At 43.3% G+C, this 16,322-nt stretch overlaps 1 long non-coding RNA gene across 14 annotated transcripts in view; it reads left to right on the plus strand.

The window, feature by feature from the left end:
- The window catches only part of LOC138259234 (uncharacterized), a 189,708-nt gene that overhangs the window by 35,368 nt on the left and 138,018 nt on the right, over positions 1 to 16,322 (plus strand). For 13 of the 14 annotated variants that reach the window (XR_011198682.1, XR_011198683.1, XR_011198684.1 and 10 more), the window contains one exon: positions 8,745 to 8,902. This is a non-coding gene — a long non-coding RNA (uncharacterized lncRNA). Of the gene's footprint in view, positions 1 to 5,454; positions 5,476 to 8,744; positions 8,903 to 16,322 lie in introns of all 14 variants that reach the window. The other variant, XR_011198687.1, reaches the window with a different exon arrangement.

Below are 16,322 nucleotides of genomic sequence, written 5' to 3' on the forward strand. Positions count from 1 at the left end.
GTGGAAGGAAATTCGTGGCTCCTCTCCGATTCCAGAACTTTCTGTCTCCAAAATGTGAGGAAAAAGTGTTTTTTTTAGCCAAATTTAGAGGTTTGCAAAGGATTCTGGGTAACAGAACCTGGTGAGAGCCCCACAAGTCACCCCATCTTGGAGTCCCCTAAGCCTGTGTTTTGGGTCATTTCCTGTCCCAGGCGCTAGGCGTACCCACACAAGTGAGGTACCATTTTTATCAGGAGACTTGGGGGAACATAGAATAGCAAAACAAGTGTTATTGCCCCTTGTCTCTCTCTACATTTTTTCCTTCCAAATATAAGACAGTGTGTACAAAAAAAAAAAAAAAATTCTATTTAAGAAATGCCCTGTAATTCACATGCTAGTATGGGCACCCTGGAAATCAGATATGTGGAAATAACCACTGCTTCTCAACACCTTATCTTGTGCCAATTTTGGAAATACAAAGGTTTTCTTGATACCTATTTTTCACTCTTTATTTCAGCAAATGAATTGCTGTATACCCTGTATAGAATGAAAACCCACTGCAAGGTGCAGCTCATTTATTGTCTCTGGGTAAATAGGGTTCTTGATGAACCTACAAGTCCTATATATCCCCGCAACAAGAAGAGTCCAGCACACGTAACGGTATTTGCTTTAAAAAATCTGACATCGCAGGAAAAAGTTACAGAGTAAAACAAGGAGAAAAATGACAGTTTTTTTCCCCTCAATTTCAATCTTTTTCTTATTTCATTTGTTATTTTCTTTAGGAAAACCTTGTAGGATCTACACAAGTTGCTGAATTCAGAATTTTGTCTACTTTTAAGAAATGTTTAGGTGTCTGGGATCCGGAATTGGTTTCACACCCATTTCTGTCACTGACTGGAAGGAGGCTGAAAGCACAACATATCGTAAAAATGGGGTGTGTCACAATAAAATGCCAAAATTGTGTTGAAATATTGGGTTTTCTGATTCAAGTCTGCCTGTTCCTGAAAGCTAGGAAGCTGGCGATTTTAGCAGCGCAAACCTTTTGTTGACGCCATTTTCAGGGAAAAAACCACAAGCCTTCTTCTGGAGCCCTTTTTTCCCTTTTTTTAAAAGAAAAACTACATTTTCACTGTATTTTGGGTAATTTTTTGGTCTCGTCAGGGGAACCCACAAAGTCTGGGTACCTCTAGAACCCCTACGATGTTGAAAAAAAAAGGACACAAATTTGGCGTGGGTAGTTTATGTGGACAAAAAGTTATGAGGTCCTAAGCGCGCCTTGCCCCAAAAAGCCAAAAAAGGCCTGGCACCTGAGGGGGAAAAGACCTGGCAGCAAAGGGGTTAAAAGGGATATGTACTTCCTTTCAGACTTCGGAAGAGTATCAAAATGACAGCAACTAAATCACGGATACAGTTCCGTACCTTTTTCATAAAAGCATTTCTTCACATGTCTCCTGCCTTAATCCTTTTGCTCAGATTTACTTCATGACCATTTTCTCAGGATCAAAACTATTCTTCGTGTTTCATTGTCTCTCTTTTAATCTGTAAATAATTTACCCAAGTACATTAATTATGTGGAGTAAATCAAAATCTTTTTTTTTTTTAAATTTCTTTATTTCTCTTTGAAGACCATCAAGCAAGGAATTGTTTTCTGGAGGCCATTTGACAAAATTAACAACACTACCCTGTGATACTGTAAAAAGGAAGGCAGCGTGGGGGTCTGGGTCCTGTGCCAAGAGGCTCTATGCCTCTGGAATTGCCTGGAAAGTCAGGGTTTAACCCTGATTGTGAACCATCTGATGGGATCTTTAAACACTAAGGCAGATGAGTTCATCAAACAGTGTCTGTTGGATCACTAATCGTGATTATACCCCACGGAGGTACGTGGCATCTTCCAACAGTAGAGAGAACCCCTGCTAGATCTTTTTGCTGCAGTCGAAAATGTAGAATGTGAACATTTTTACATACTGGAGTTTTCCAAGATTGCTCCCAATCTGGCTAGATTGGAGCACTGGACTCCTGCATGCCTTTCAACCTGTCTCTCTGACCCCAAGTTCTGAGGAAGATCTGGATGGACTGTGCCAAAGTCATCCTAGTGACTTCACATTAGACAGGAGTGTGTGGTACCTTCACTTCTGGCCATTAGAATCGTTCCTCCAGTCAAGCTACCACTTCGAGAGGATTTTCTTTCCCAATAGCAAGGTAGGGTTCTGCACCTAGGTTTGCACAATATACACCTCCATGAGTGTAGATTGAGTGACAACAGTTAAATGTATTCGATCTCCTCCTGAAGATGTGCATTGCCATTCACAAAATCCATTTACACTGGGCACTGGGACACATTTGGGGCCTGGTGAGGAGCTGCAACATACACCAGGTTGCAGGCCAAACTGTTTGATTTTGTTTTGTCTGTGGCCCAGCAAAGACTTGCTGTGTGTACAATCAAAGGTTATTTCATCTTCTTTTTTCCATTTGCTGGGCCAGCCATCTTTGTTTAAATCACCTGTTATGAAGAGGTTTCCAAAAGGTTTAACTCTCATGTTTCCACCAAAATCACTGTGATGGTACAGAGGGATCTCAATTTAGCCCTGACTTTCTTCATATGCACCCGCTTTGAGACGATGCTGGCTGTGTCTTTTGACTGTAAAGACCATCTTCCTCATCAGGATTACTTCAGCTCATTGTGTAAGTAAGCTCCCTTAGTGCAGCTGCCTTACACCACCTATTTCCCAAGTAAACTGGTGTTGATGACCAGTGTGGCATTTTTGCTAAAAATTGTGACATCTGATCATGTTAGGTAACCCATCACTCGCCCAATGTTATTTGCTCCTCCTCATCAAAAGAGGAAAAAAGACTCCATCGGCTGGACCCCAAGAGAGCCTTGAGTTTTTGCATCTGTCGTATCAAAGAGCATTGGCGGGACAGTCAGCTTTTTGAGGGGTTCTCTGGGGCAAAGAAAACAAAGGCAGTCCAGAAAAGGCTTTGTTAAAGTGGATAGTCCTCTGCATTAAGGTCTGCTATGCAGTGACCAAGAAACACCCATCAGAAGGAATGAGGGCCCATTCCACCAGAGCCAAGGCTGCTACCACTTTGTTGACATGCAGAGTACCTGCTTAGGTTTCACCTAGACAGCACATACTCTGTCTCAGCCAGACATCATGTTTAAATACAGCCAGCTTACAGACACCCCCATAGCTTACAGCGTTGATCTAATTTCCTTTGACCTCGTTTGTCATGGCATGCAGGCGTCATGTCATCTTCTTGTGGTTGGCCCTCCCCTTGAGCATTGACCAAGTATTTGTGTGCTTCCAGTACTCCAGTTTTTGGAGTTAGTTTTTTCATTGATTTCAAACAGTCCATATGAGTGCTAGTGTCTTCAGTCCATTTCCCAAATCCCCGTCCATGAAGCTTCTGTTTCCTCTTACCCGCACCTTGCATGTTTTTTCTTTTCCTTCCCACTCATTACCCTGTACTATACATCACTGCACTCTGCTGCTCACCTCTACACCACTCCATGCCATTGCAATTTACGCCACTTTACATACTCTATGCCACTGCACCACACTACGCCATTTAAATTTATGCCACTGTGCTCTATTTTGCACCACTCTATGCCACTGCACTCTACACCATTGCACTCTATGCCACTCTACACCTCTGCACGCTTCACCACTCATCTACTCTGCACTACTCTGCCAGTATAGTGTACACTGCTATACTCAATGCCACTGCATTTTACTCTGCACCACTTTACTCTGCTCCACTGCACTCAACACCACTCTATTCTGCACCATTATACTATGCGCCACTGCACTCTACTCTGCACCACTGTACTCTACTTTGCACCACTCTACGCCATTGCACTCTATGCCACCATACTCTTCTCTGCACCACTACTGTTTTGTACTATGTTCAACTGCACCTTACACCACTCCACTTTACTCAACTGTACTTTGCATTGCTCTACTCTACGGTACTGCACTGTAAACAACTCACCTCTGCACTACTCTGTTCCTCTCTGCTGCACTATACTCCACTGCACTTTGTGCTGCTGCACTGCACTCTACACCACTGCACTCTGCAATACTACTCTACTTTCCACCATTCTACTCCGAGCCACTGCACTGTACACCACCCTGCTCTACTGCACTGCACTCTGCACCACTCTATGCCCCAGCTCTCTATACGACCTATGCCACTGCACTGTATGCCAGCCCACTCCACACAGTGCCACTCTGCCATTCTACCCCACTGAATGCCACATGACTTCACTCTACCCGTGACTTTGCTGTACACCACTTCACTCTGTCACTCTGCCCCACTCTAGTCTCCATTCTCCACTCTGCAGCCCTCAGTTCTAGTCTGTGCCAATCTGTGCTACGCACTGCAATCTACACCTCTACTATGCCACTCTACACCAGTCCACTCTACTCTGCTCTACTCTATGCCACTCCATTCTACACCACTTTACTTTACACCACTCCATCAACCTCTGCTCTACGCCTCTCTACTCCATACCACTTTACCCCTTGCCACTCCACTCTGTTCTGCTCCATGCTGCTGTACGACAAGACTAAGAACATTGGCGAAGCCAGTAGTTCTAGCACAGGAAAAATCCTATTTGTTTTGCCAAAGCTTGTTTTCCCATCTTTTAGGCCCTGGCATGGGCATCAGTTGCTGCGGTCATGGAGCATTACTATCTTACCACTCAGGTCTGACAAGAAGGGCATTTCACCCATGTTGTCCCACAAGTTGTTTAAATCTGTGCCCAAAGCACCGACCCTCCAGGTTGGGGGGTACTGGTTGGGTATCTACTTTAGAGGTGAGGAATGTGCTGTTAGAAGTATCCATTAGAAGAACAAGCAGCGTACTTTTGGTAGCAACCTGTCTGGTGGATATCCTCTCTAACCGTAAATTCCTCCCTGTCCTCTAGCCTCCCTGTTTTGTAGAATGGCCTCTCTTCCATTAAAAAAGGTCCCAAATTAGTGATCCGCATATTGGTACTGCTGATTGGATTTTGAGTCCTGTGTTCTCGGGCCCAGACACAGCCAAGATAGTAACTGATATTAGTGTGCAGGAGTAGCATATATAGGCGGCTGCGCAGCGGCACTTCCAAAGTGCAGGACACTGCTGTTAAGCTTTCGGGTTCCAGCCTGGCACCTGACGATATTCCAAAACTGAGGAATCTATGTTTAGGTAGAGTATTCACCAGAAAGAGTGTTACCAAAGGTAACTAACTTGTTCATTAGGCACATAACCAATGGGCCAGAGATTGTCATGCATTTTGATTTATTGATAAACTATCCTGTTTTCAGGGTTTATTTTTTGTGAATTCTAGTTGGTATTTCCAGTGTTCTCCCAACTTCTCAAAATCAGTGGTTATCAGTGGTTATAAATTTCAGCACTACAAAAAATTGCCAGACAGTATTTAGCAGTGTTTACGAAATGCATACAATTCACAGATTGTTTTTTTTGTAGCAGGACCAACTCTAACATGAGGTAATGTACATAGCTCTTTTCATTTGCTTATTTTCTGTAAGGTACAAGTGACGATTTGATTTAAAGTTGCTTTATGTTCAAAACTCCCTTCTTTAGATACTCCTCTTCAAACCCTGAGACACAAAGAATATTTAATGAATTTCTGGAGTTGCCTAAAGACTACCCAACTCTCCATGCCTTGGGGGTGGTGTGGTGTACCCTATGATTAATCCAGTGCCTCATTCGATCTCACAGTTTGTATGTACCTTTCCAGTCTAGCCCAGGATATGACGAAGGCCATCATTCCCAGTGCATTGAGAAATCTGATTCTGTACTAGGGGTTACATTATTATATGAAATACTGCTAACTTTGGTTTCAAAATAGCTAAACATTTAATTTAAGGACCCTGTAATAGTTATTCAAATCCAATTTAATGGTAAAACTTCAGAGAGTTCCTGTCAGAAGCAGATGTAATTAGCACCCAGGCCTGCTCCCTTCTTTTGTCTCCCCAAGGCAAGTGGGCATCAATCCCAGCAGGAGGCTTTCCCAGAACTGTGACTATGGAGGTGGGGACTGCCCATTTCCTTATCCACACCTATACAGTGGGCACACATCTCTACAAAGAGGAAGAAATGTTCTTCCATGTTGGCAGTACTGCACAAAGGAAATGCTACAAGAGTGGGTAAAGGTTACCTCTTGGAACTCATTTCCCATTTCTTAGGGAGTCCCCAGGAGTTCACCCACCCATAATTTGGTGTTATGCATAAATATGGCCACAGTACTCTTCTCAAATTACTTTCTGGACAGAAGAGGATTCAATCTGCTGTATTTGACCTACGAAGCCCTGAAGGACTGGACCTCCTCTGTCTTGTAGCCAGTACAAAATGACTCCCAAGGGCCAGATGGCTGATATTCCTTTCAAGAGACAGGGACACGCCAAACAACAAGCCCCATTTTCCCTCAGCTGACCATATCCCACGGGTCCCGTCCTTGACCACGCTGACACCAGTAGACCCGTGCTTTCAGGCAAGAGTTACTTCTCACTGCTGCCGTTGTTGAAGATTCGAAGTAATTGGAAAGATGTAAACGTTTGCACAAACACGGTTTGCAAAGTCCTATATACAATGAAATTGTCATATGATGAGAAAAAGAAAGATGACACCACATCTGGGTACCTTTCTAACGCATATCAGAAATGTATTTCTCTCCAGTTGCATCATCAGCCAGATTAACATTATTAGACACGTATAAAAACGCACACGTTTGCAGACTCAAATTGTGGAAACTGTCACAAAAATCCATGGTCTGACACAGAATTCCTCATGAACAATTCACAGTTGCGTACCACTAATATATGCTGAACAACAACTTGCGATGCTCCTTTCGTAACAGTTGCACAGGTCATTGGCAGTGAACCGCATACCATGGACCCGTAGGTGGAGGCACAACTTTGGGGGAGCAGCTTATTACCAAAGTATACCAATGAAGCTTGCCACCAAACTATAACGAGGAATCTGGAAACAGATGAGTACATTTCCAGGAATTATTTCAAGCAGCTGCGCAGGCGACAGCCCACAGCCTTAGCTGCACAGACAACGCTCTACAACCTCAGCAGCACAGGCAACAGCCAGCACCCTCAGCAGCACGGGCGACGGCCCGCACCCTCAGCAGCACAGCGACAGCCCGCACCCTCAACAGCACGGGCGACGGCCCACAGCCTGAGCTATACGGGCAACGGCCCACAGCCTGTTTTACAGGTAAAGGCCTACATCCTCGGATGCAAGGGCCACAGCCTTAACAGTCCCACTGGCTATCACCTGGCACAGAGGGTGAAGGTCCCAGTGTGAGCAGCGATGGTCCTCAACTTCACAACGCTTTGACAGGAATTACGACTTTGTTGAAAGAGCAGATAGCTTTCTTACAGCACTGATCCCAGCTGGACGGGGCATCTCGCTCTCTGCTCACCGCGATCTCCTCCCCTAGGATCCCAGCTGGTCTTTGCTCCTGCCAAGCTCTCTCCTCCTCACTGGATATGCTAACCATGCCAAGCAGGCTTCCTAGTGCTCTTCTCCTCCACCTCCTCTGAGAACACTGGTCTTGGTAGGCAGGCGGCAGGCTGATGCTTAAGGCTCAGGGAATAGTGTTCTTGGTTACTGGTTAATGACCCCTCATTCAGATGGGAGACTGACAGACCTTGGTCTCAGTCCTGGTTCCAGCAGCAATGAAGTTTGGCAATCCTCCTTCTCTAGATCAGATAGTGCTGATCAACAAAATTGAGACTCATGCTCCCACCTTTATTATCCAAGTCCACACAAATATGCGATTTAGTATCTGGCCTTTGAAGTTTGTGCTGGAGTTGTCAGATCCTTTGAAGTGCTCTCTTGCGCACTGCACTTTGTCAAAAGAAAAGGTCTGCCACAGCAGCAATGGCTCGAATTCTGAGTGACCCATAACACTGATCAAGGGAGTAACCAGGGATCACACCTGGAGTAATCCTTCTCTAACAGATTCCCTAGTAGTGGCAACCCTAATAGTGCCACCATCTCCCTGACAATGAGCCCAGCCCCCCCCTCACTAGTAACTCTTCCTAGTACCAGATAGCCCATGGATGATGCTCTGTTCCTCAGGCCTCAATTCCTTAGTGTCTCTACCATAGATGTGCTCACAGTTCCTGTCTGCATGCCTCTGTGGGATGCACAAAAAATTAATTACCACCACATGTTCAGACAAGACAGAACCATTTAGACTTCAGTCTGCAGAAATCACATTCATATTTTTCTCTTTTAATCTTAACGCATACTGTCCTTTGCACTCTTTTTATTGTTCTTATTTTGTAGATACTTTCTTATCTATTCTGTAATAAAATATCATGTTTTGTATACTGTATGTATGTTATTTTGCCCCAGCTGCTGCAAATGGTAACCAATATAACAAGCAATGAATCAGCAAAGCAGATTGTGCAGGAAAGTGTAATTGAATGGCTACTTATGTGTGTTTTATTCATCGGTAGATAAATAAAAACGCTGTGAAGAAAATGTTATTCTGTAAATGGACGTCACATTTTAAGTCAAAGTAATGGAAGTATATAGCAATATATTACTAACCTAAAACTTTATCACAATAACATTTTGTATTTAGAACTCTTATCCCAATAAAAATGTCTTTAGGATTGGGTGCAGAGCTTTCAATTTCTGATGCTTTACACTTTCAAACACATGACATGTTTGATGTATTTGAAAATATTCACATTAGTCCGTTTGACTTTTTTCTTTGTGTGACTCACTGACAGGTCCAGCAGCTCAGAACAACCCCAGTCTTCTTTTTCTGTCTAAGACAAATTGCGTTTCTGATGTAAAGTCGATGACGCCACAGAGCTGAATGAGATCACAGAAGTTGTTGTGGAACAGAAGGTTCTTTAACTGATTGTCTGCCTTTGTCACGAAGCAGGTGATCCTCATTGTGTTGAACATGAATTTATTTAATATCATTATGAACTTGAAATGGGAGACTAGCATGCTGCACATCTTCCTTAGAGATTCCTCTGTGGGAGATGGATCACACGTACATTTCATTGTAAGAGCCATCATTGGGAAACTAGAGGGTTATTCTGAATGTAAAGCAAAGGACCCGATCTACTCAAAAGAATCTGCTGTTAACCTTGTGAGAAAGGCTGCTGTCTCTCTGATAGAGATTGCCTTATAGCTGTAACTTCATGGTCCACATGTTGATTCATGCTATTAGCTGGTGTCGAGCTTTGCAAAAGGTTAGGTGGACATTGTCAATATTTTTTGTGTTTTTTGTTTTTGATTAACAAAAACAATCAGTTGCATATTTGCATTATTCACTCTTTCTCTAAAATGCACAAACTTTATAAAAAGCACTTTAAATGAAAATATGTTGGTTAAAATATAATGAGAACGTAGCTCTTCATGCCTGCTGCCCCATTGTTAGTTAAGATGTCAGTCACAGGGAAGAATGTGAGGCCTGCATACTCAGTGCTTTTGCAGTTCCAAAGTCTGTGATTTACAAATTACATGCTTTGTGAGTGCAAAATCACAAGTTGCAGTGTACTAAAGTTAATTGTGATTAGCAAAGAAGATGAGTGAAATAGGCATTCCTTGCCCCAGTGCGACTTGCAGTGATATGTACCAGTGCCTTGCAATTAGAAGTGCAGATTACTGACACACGTCATGAAGCCTGATTACAAGGTAGCTGGAATTAGTGATGGGGTTGGTGACACTGTTGGCGGGAATTACAAGGTCCATGAAAAACACCATTGGCCAGCAATATTTCCACCGGAGATTTCAGCTGCTAATCTCTGGCCAGTTAAATGGCTGTTGAAAATGGTGAATTAGTGGGCAGTAAGACTTGCAGTTAACTAATACCCTTGAAAATGTCTCAGTGCTCAGGATTTTCAACCCATAAACCCTGTTAATTCAGCACCCCGTGGAGTTAACAGGACTTCCGGAATCACTAACTGAGCTTGCTGTATTAATGTTCCTCACAGTAGAGTGCTCATAATGAGATCTAAGTGGTGAAACCCCATTTGCACAGCGAATGCTGCCTTTTGGACAATTTCCACCTTGTGAGTAGTGGTGGGTGGCATCTTTGAGAGAAAACTGGTCCATGGTTACACTATATGCTCTACTGATTTCATTTCATACAAGTCTGTTTATTCTTCTAAAAGCTGCTGCTGTCTCTTTAATGGAAATGTGAAAGCAGGGAGTGAAAGTCTGCTGTGTATCATATGCTTCCTTCCCTGCATTCACAGGGGTGTCACAAATGCCTTCTTCCTCATACACAACACGCTGACTAGCCTCCAATGAATGTGCATTTTGGGATATAGCTGATTGGTAGATCAGTTGTACCGCAAAATGAGGGGTAGATGGCAAGCCAGTTGCTGTGCAACAAAGACAGACTGGTTTGCTCTCCACCCTTTGCTCATTAGGCATATCTATCCTTATCCCACTAGCCAAAACCAGGATGGGCTTAACCTATACATCTGAAAAAACTAGATGAAGCGTTCCAGTGCTGGAGTGGTGGAAAAGTGAAGGTTGTGTATTTCGTGGTTTGTGCACCCACACCTCTCTGTATAAAACAAACAACACAGCACATTCACTTTGTGTTAAACAACCCAGACTCTCTTGAGTGCAGTTACACAGTATTATTGAGAAATAGTTGTGCAGTGCTTTACCTGGGGTGTGAGGTTGTGGGATGCATTATGGATGATCATGAATGAGATCCACCAGTAATAAAGAAGAGGCTGCACCTCCCTGTGTGTCTGCAGAACTTGCCCAAGTGCAAGTGAACCGATGTAATAAGTGCATCTTCTTCAGCTGAACCCCCACATGTATTCTGATGATTCCTCAGTACAAAATGTACATCCTCCTTATCTTTCATAATCCCCAAAGAATTCAGCCTACTCTCATCTTCAGAGGAAAATCATATGATATGTATGTAGATACACACATATACTATTTTCATTGCTTAATTTGTTTAAAGAAAAAAGCCAGGGCTGAAATGTTTTCTTAGGATGGCACCAACCATTTCCATCACTGGCATCGCCCATTATCAGTGTCAGCCCACTCCCTTTTGAACTGCTGTATGTTCTTGATGTTATCTTTACCCAATGTAGTAGTGTTCAGTTTGGAAAAGTTAAGAACTTAACTGACCTAGACGTGATGCGATGCAAACTCGTGACTTGTTGTCTCAGGGCTTCATTAAGCACTCTAGATAAAGCTACACATACTACAACAGTTGGTTCACAACACGTCAGTTTTGGCAATTTAACCAACAGCATTTGTCTAGGAAGTGCAGGTATTTTTACAGTGTTAAAAGCAAAACTATAAGGGTCAGAATTCAAAGTGATGTTGATTACAAATCAAGAATTGACTGAAGGTGTCGGGCAACTATGGGCAAATTGCCCATTGTAGGTGTTAATCTTCTCTAAATTTGGGTCAGAAGAATTTTTCACGTGTATATTTTTTTTTATAAAGAACTTTATTGTTTTTTGTGCGAAAACAGGGAAATACATGGTACAAAAAAGGTCATCCCCCAAGCAAGCTACTGTGCAGTATTGAACAACAAAATAGACAGCACTAACACATTCTGAATGAGAAATGGGATCTCTGTTGGCAGGCTACCCCTGAGTCTGACGCCTACGGTTCATGTTCAGATCCGGCACCCCAGACGGCCGCCCATTTACCCCACACTCTCCAGAACCTGTTTGGGCGTCCTCTTGCTTCATAAATGAGTTTCTCCCTCTCGGCACACCAGTCTACCCCACGGTGCCACATGTCCAAAGTCGGCGCCACCTCCACTTTCCACTCTGCCACAATGTCTCTTTTGGCCACCAAACATGCCATGCCCAGGAAGGTTCGATCCGCTCTATTAGACCCCACTCCCTCCATGACCCCCAATAAAAGTGGCAGTGGGGCCACAGTCACCTCCATCTGCATGACCTCAGAGATCTCAGCCACCACCGCCCTCCAATAGGAAACAAAAATCGGGCAGGTCCGCCCCATATGATAGAAGTCAGCATCAGGGCTAGAACACCGAGGACAGTCGGCGTGGGATCTGAGACTTGCCTTATATAACCGAACGGGTGTGAGGTATGCTGTGTGTAGGTAATATGTCTGCAGTACGCGGAATCGGGTGGCCATGGTCAGGGCCCTAGGGGCCATCAGCGCATCCCTCCAATCCTCCTCCTCCAGGGGGCCCAGCCACTCCTCCCACCTCCGACGGAGCTTATCCAAAGACGGAGCGGTATTGATGACTAGAGAGCGGTAGATCAGCGAGGACCCCCCCTGCCCAGATTCACGTGTATATTTTAGTGTACTAATGACAGTAACTTATCTAGGTAAAGTCTGAAATTTATTACGTGACTTTACAGGTCCTGAAAACAAAACTAGTATGCATTTACTAATTTTAAGTGATAGCCCTTTATTTTCCAACTTTCCTAAGACAGCTTCCACATTAGCACCATGTCTTGCATGATGATTTAAAAACAAAGTGTATCATCATGGAAAGTTATAGCATCAAATTGATTTTCTAGGATCATTATGTATTATTTTCCTGGTAAATTAAGGCTGCACTAGCTAGACCAATGTCCTGCATGTATATTAGAAGGAATCCTTGATTGCTACAAATCCTGTAAAATTCCACTTAGTTACAAGTGCTGTTGAAATCGGAAGTGGAAAAAAGTTCTGTTCCACCCACGGGTGAAACTCAGTCAGAAATGTTAGGGAATGTGTGGCTTTCAGCCCACATGTTCCCATTTGGGCTTCTTAAATCTGTTTATAATATAAAATCACCTCTTGAATTGAGTGATGTCAACAAGGTTGCAAACCAATCTGAATATCCTATATTATCAAAAATACTTTTCTCACTTACATCTTTCTTCAGTTTGGATCAGTTGGTTAACAAAACATCCCTAACCTGATATATGAGAAAAACTGCATTTTCTTTAAAATTATACAGTGTTTGAAACCTTCATATTTGCCAGTCTCTTTTTTAAACACACTGCCAAATTACATTTGTAATTTATCTGGAATATGTTTAAAAGTTGTTAATAAGAAACTTCTGAATTAAACTTCTCCACCTTCCGTACCAACACAAACTATGCGACAATCTGACCTGAAATCAGTTTACATGCATATCTCCTTCTTGTGGTGCCAACCCAATAGTATTTTACCTTCCCTTACCCCATACATTTTCCCTCTGGTGTGTCTAGTGTTAAGCATTAATTCACAGCCCAAAAATAACTACACAGGTCTAAGGTGCACCCAGTGTAGCACCTTGAGGTTATATCAACATCGAGAACAAATTAGTGTCACCTTAGATACTCACCCTGACATCTTTATGGAGATGTAATAGATTTAATAGTCTAGCATTACACTCTCCACATGTCATCAGTTTCAGTAAAACCATATGGGGGTGTTGTTCTGCCATCCTCTCCCATTCTTAGATCTAAATTAGGATTAGAACAACTTGCAACTTGGTTGCATTTTCTTCTAGGGTGCAACTCACTCCCAATGTGATAGGATCCCTGCAGACCCCCCAGAATGTCCTTTACATCCACATTTATCAAGCATGTTTTTGTCTCTACATATTCATCACGTATTTTATGAACCAAGGGTGCTTTGTGTCACTTGAGACTTGACCCCCGTCCCCATGTGCTAACATTGAACATAAACAAGTGATATGTTTCCAGCTAACAAATAATGCAAAATACTTAAATCAAGGGCTGCATTTTGTTGGCATTTCCCCAAACTGTTATTTTTTTTCCATGAGAGAAGTGGGTGGGATAGAACGAATAAAGGAAAAGGGAGACTACATGAAGAGAGAGGATAGACATGAATGATGGAAGAGGGAATGTACAAATTGAAAGGGAATAGTGCTGAAGAACACCTTTTGAAAGACTGAAGGAAGCGGGGAGACAGGAATGAAGAGAAATGTGATACAGGAATGAAGCATGTGACATGAAACATGAAGCCGGTGATCCAGGTGCATGGGTTAGTCATCCAGACTTTAGGGCTTCTGGAAGTTTTAGGGAGCTGAATGATGAATTTGCTAAAATCTTTGCAAAGAACAGCAGGCAGGTTTCTCACATCTGCTAACTAAAAAAAAACAACACCATGTGACAGGTCTCTAAAGGGGTGGTGCTTTAAGCGCTTTAGTCTTTTACTGTCTTTAGAGGGACTTCAGAATGTGTGGTACATAAAAACAAGGTGTGGCTTCATGTTGAGGTCTAACTGAAGGGTTCAGGTTCAAAAAGAGATGGATCGAATGCTTGAATTAATTTCAGCTACTGATAATTAGTTAGGCTGCATCCCAGCATGTCGTTATTTGACCTTGCTCTGATTGGAGCATTCTAGCCCGAACTGCCAGACCTGGACCTTCTTGAAGTGGAACACAAGCAGCCCAGTGTCGCCCTTATAGGGCTTGTTTGTTCTTCGGTTCCAGAGAGAGTGACCCTGCCCTCCTTGGGTGGGGAAGTACACAAGACAAACACTATTGAGGCTGCCAATGTCTTGGGGTTGCTTAAATCCACAATAACATCAGCTGCACAGAACATCCGCGTAGGAGCAGAAAACCCACTCTGTAGCGGTTTCCAGCTTTATGTTGTCTCACGCCATGTGATGTTGGTTCTTCATCAGGTTACCATATGACACACAGTGCCTCTGTATGTGTTGCAAGCCTGGTTTCTCCAAAGTCTGAACCCACCCTTTATGCATTTGCAGATGCCTTTAGCCAATCTGGTTAAAGGCATCTGCAAATGCATACATTTTGCCAAATGCAATATCTTTTTCCCAGTACAGTGTCAGGCCATCAGCTATCGCACACAATTAGAGGAGGGTTGTTTCTATCTCTTTATTTCCACTGGATAACAGAACAGGCCCCTTTTTCTTTTATAGGCTTGCCTGTCTCCCTGCTGCAATTACAAGTGTGCCTGTCTCTGGGATACAGTTTCCTTCTGGCACAGCCAGTGTCATCAATACTTTCAAAGCAAGACCAGCATACAGCTGGACAAAGCTCGGTTTGCTTTTTTTAGGCGTTTATCATTTTTGGCTAAGCACAATGTGACGATACAACAAGAAATATCACACATTTTTTTTTAAAGTAAATCCACCAGCAGCCAAGATCAAAGATTTTAAGATAGGCACCCATATGGTTCTATGGAGGAAATAAAATGGAAGTTACCAATGTGGTGCCTCAGGGCCATATCAGGATCAGATCCACAAGATTTTCAGGTAATGTTCTGGCACCCCTGATGGAGATTTCATTTTAATGGCACCCGGGTTTTTGGCAACAAAGTGCACTCTGCACTTGAACTCTGAAAGCTAGGTGACAGCACACACTCTTGGCCTCTCTTCACCCATGTGGCAGTATGCACAATAATTTTACCCCTTTGAGGCTTAAGAATGGGATATCAAAAGCAGACTCCACTCTTTCGAGGCCGTGGATCAACCCAACAGAGACCAGGTCATCAGAGACCGCGCCGCGCCCAGTGACCCACCCTCTCCACCACCACATCTACAAAACCGTATTAACTTGCTCCTCTTGGTATGTGGCCAACCTATTGGGGTCAGAATATAATAATTTCTCCAAAGGTGGCAGAGCTTCATATCAGATCCATGTGTGCACCAGATCGTTCAAAGAGGAAACGCCTTACCATTCTTGTTCAGTCCGCCACATATTGCTCCTGTTCCAGACCGTCTTTCTAGTGACCATTTGTCCATCCACCATGTATTTCTTCTGTTCCAGGCCATCTTCCAGGGGACTATTTGTTCATCCTCCAGCAGGAAGTCCATGGTCCTTTAGCCAAAGGAGCCATAAAGAGGGTTCAGTTATCAGAATGTTGGACAAGATGCTAATCCTGCTATTTCCTGCTGTCAGGTATAGGTTACATATATGCACAGTAAGATTGACCATCCACTGATCCTCTGTGGTCCAGCAGGAGCAAGGCACTTGACTTGGCCACCAGTACCTGACTGCACCTTTCAGAGTGAGTGTTTGAAGTCATACTTGGCCCGAGATGGTGCCGAGGGGAAAGAGGGAGATGGGGATTTGACAGAATACAAGCGTGTCTTCAGACCGCCATGTTACTTCACAAAGGGGCCCTCGGGTAGATTCATTATCTCTCACACAGGCCATCTGTTCAACATTTCTGTCTGTTCTGTGTTTTCTCATTAACTTTACATTTACTTTACCCACCTTAATATATTTCTGGTGTATTACTTTGAAACTTGTAATCAACCAATAACCAGATACTCGTGTCTAGATTCTAGATATTCAAGCTAGGCTTCCTCTCAAACCTCCTTGGGTAAATGAGTATCTTTTAGTTGGTGATTCTAAAACAAAGTCT

Source organism: Pleurodeles waltl, chromosome 9, assembly GCF_031143425.1.
Source record: "Pleurodeles waltl isolate 20211129_DDA chromosome 9, aPleWal1.hap1.20221129, whole genome shotgun sequence".
NCBI classification, from domain to species: Eukaryota; Metazoa; Chordata; class Amphibia; order Caudata; family Salamandridae; genus Pleurodeles; species Pleurodeles waltl.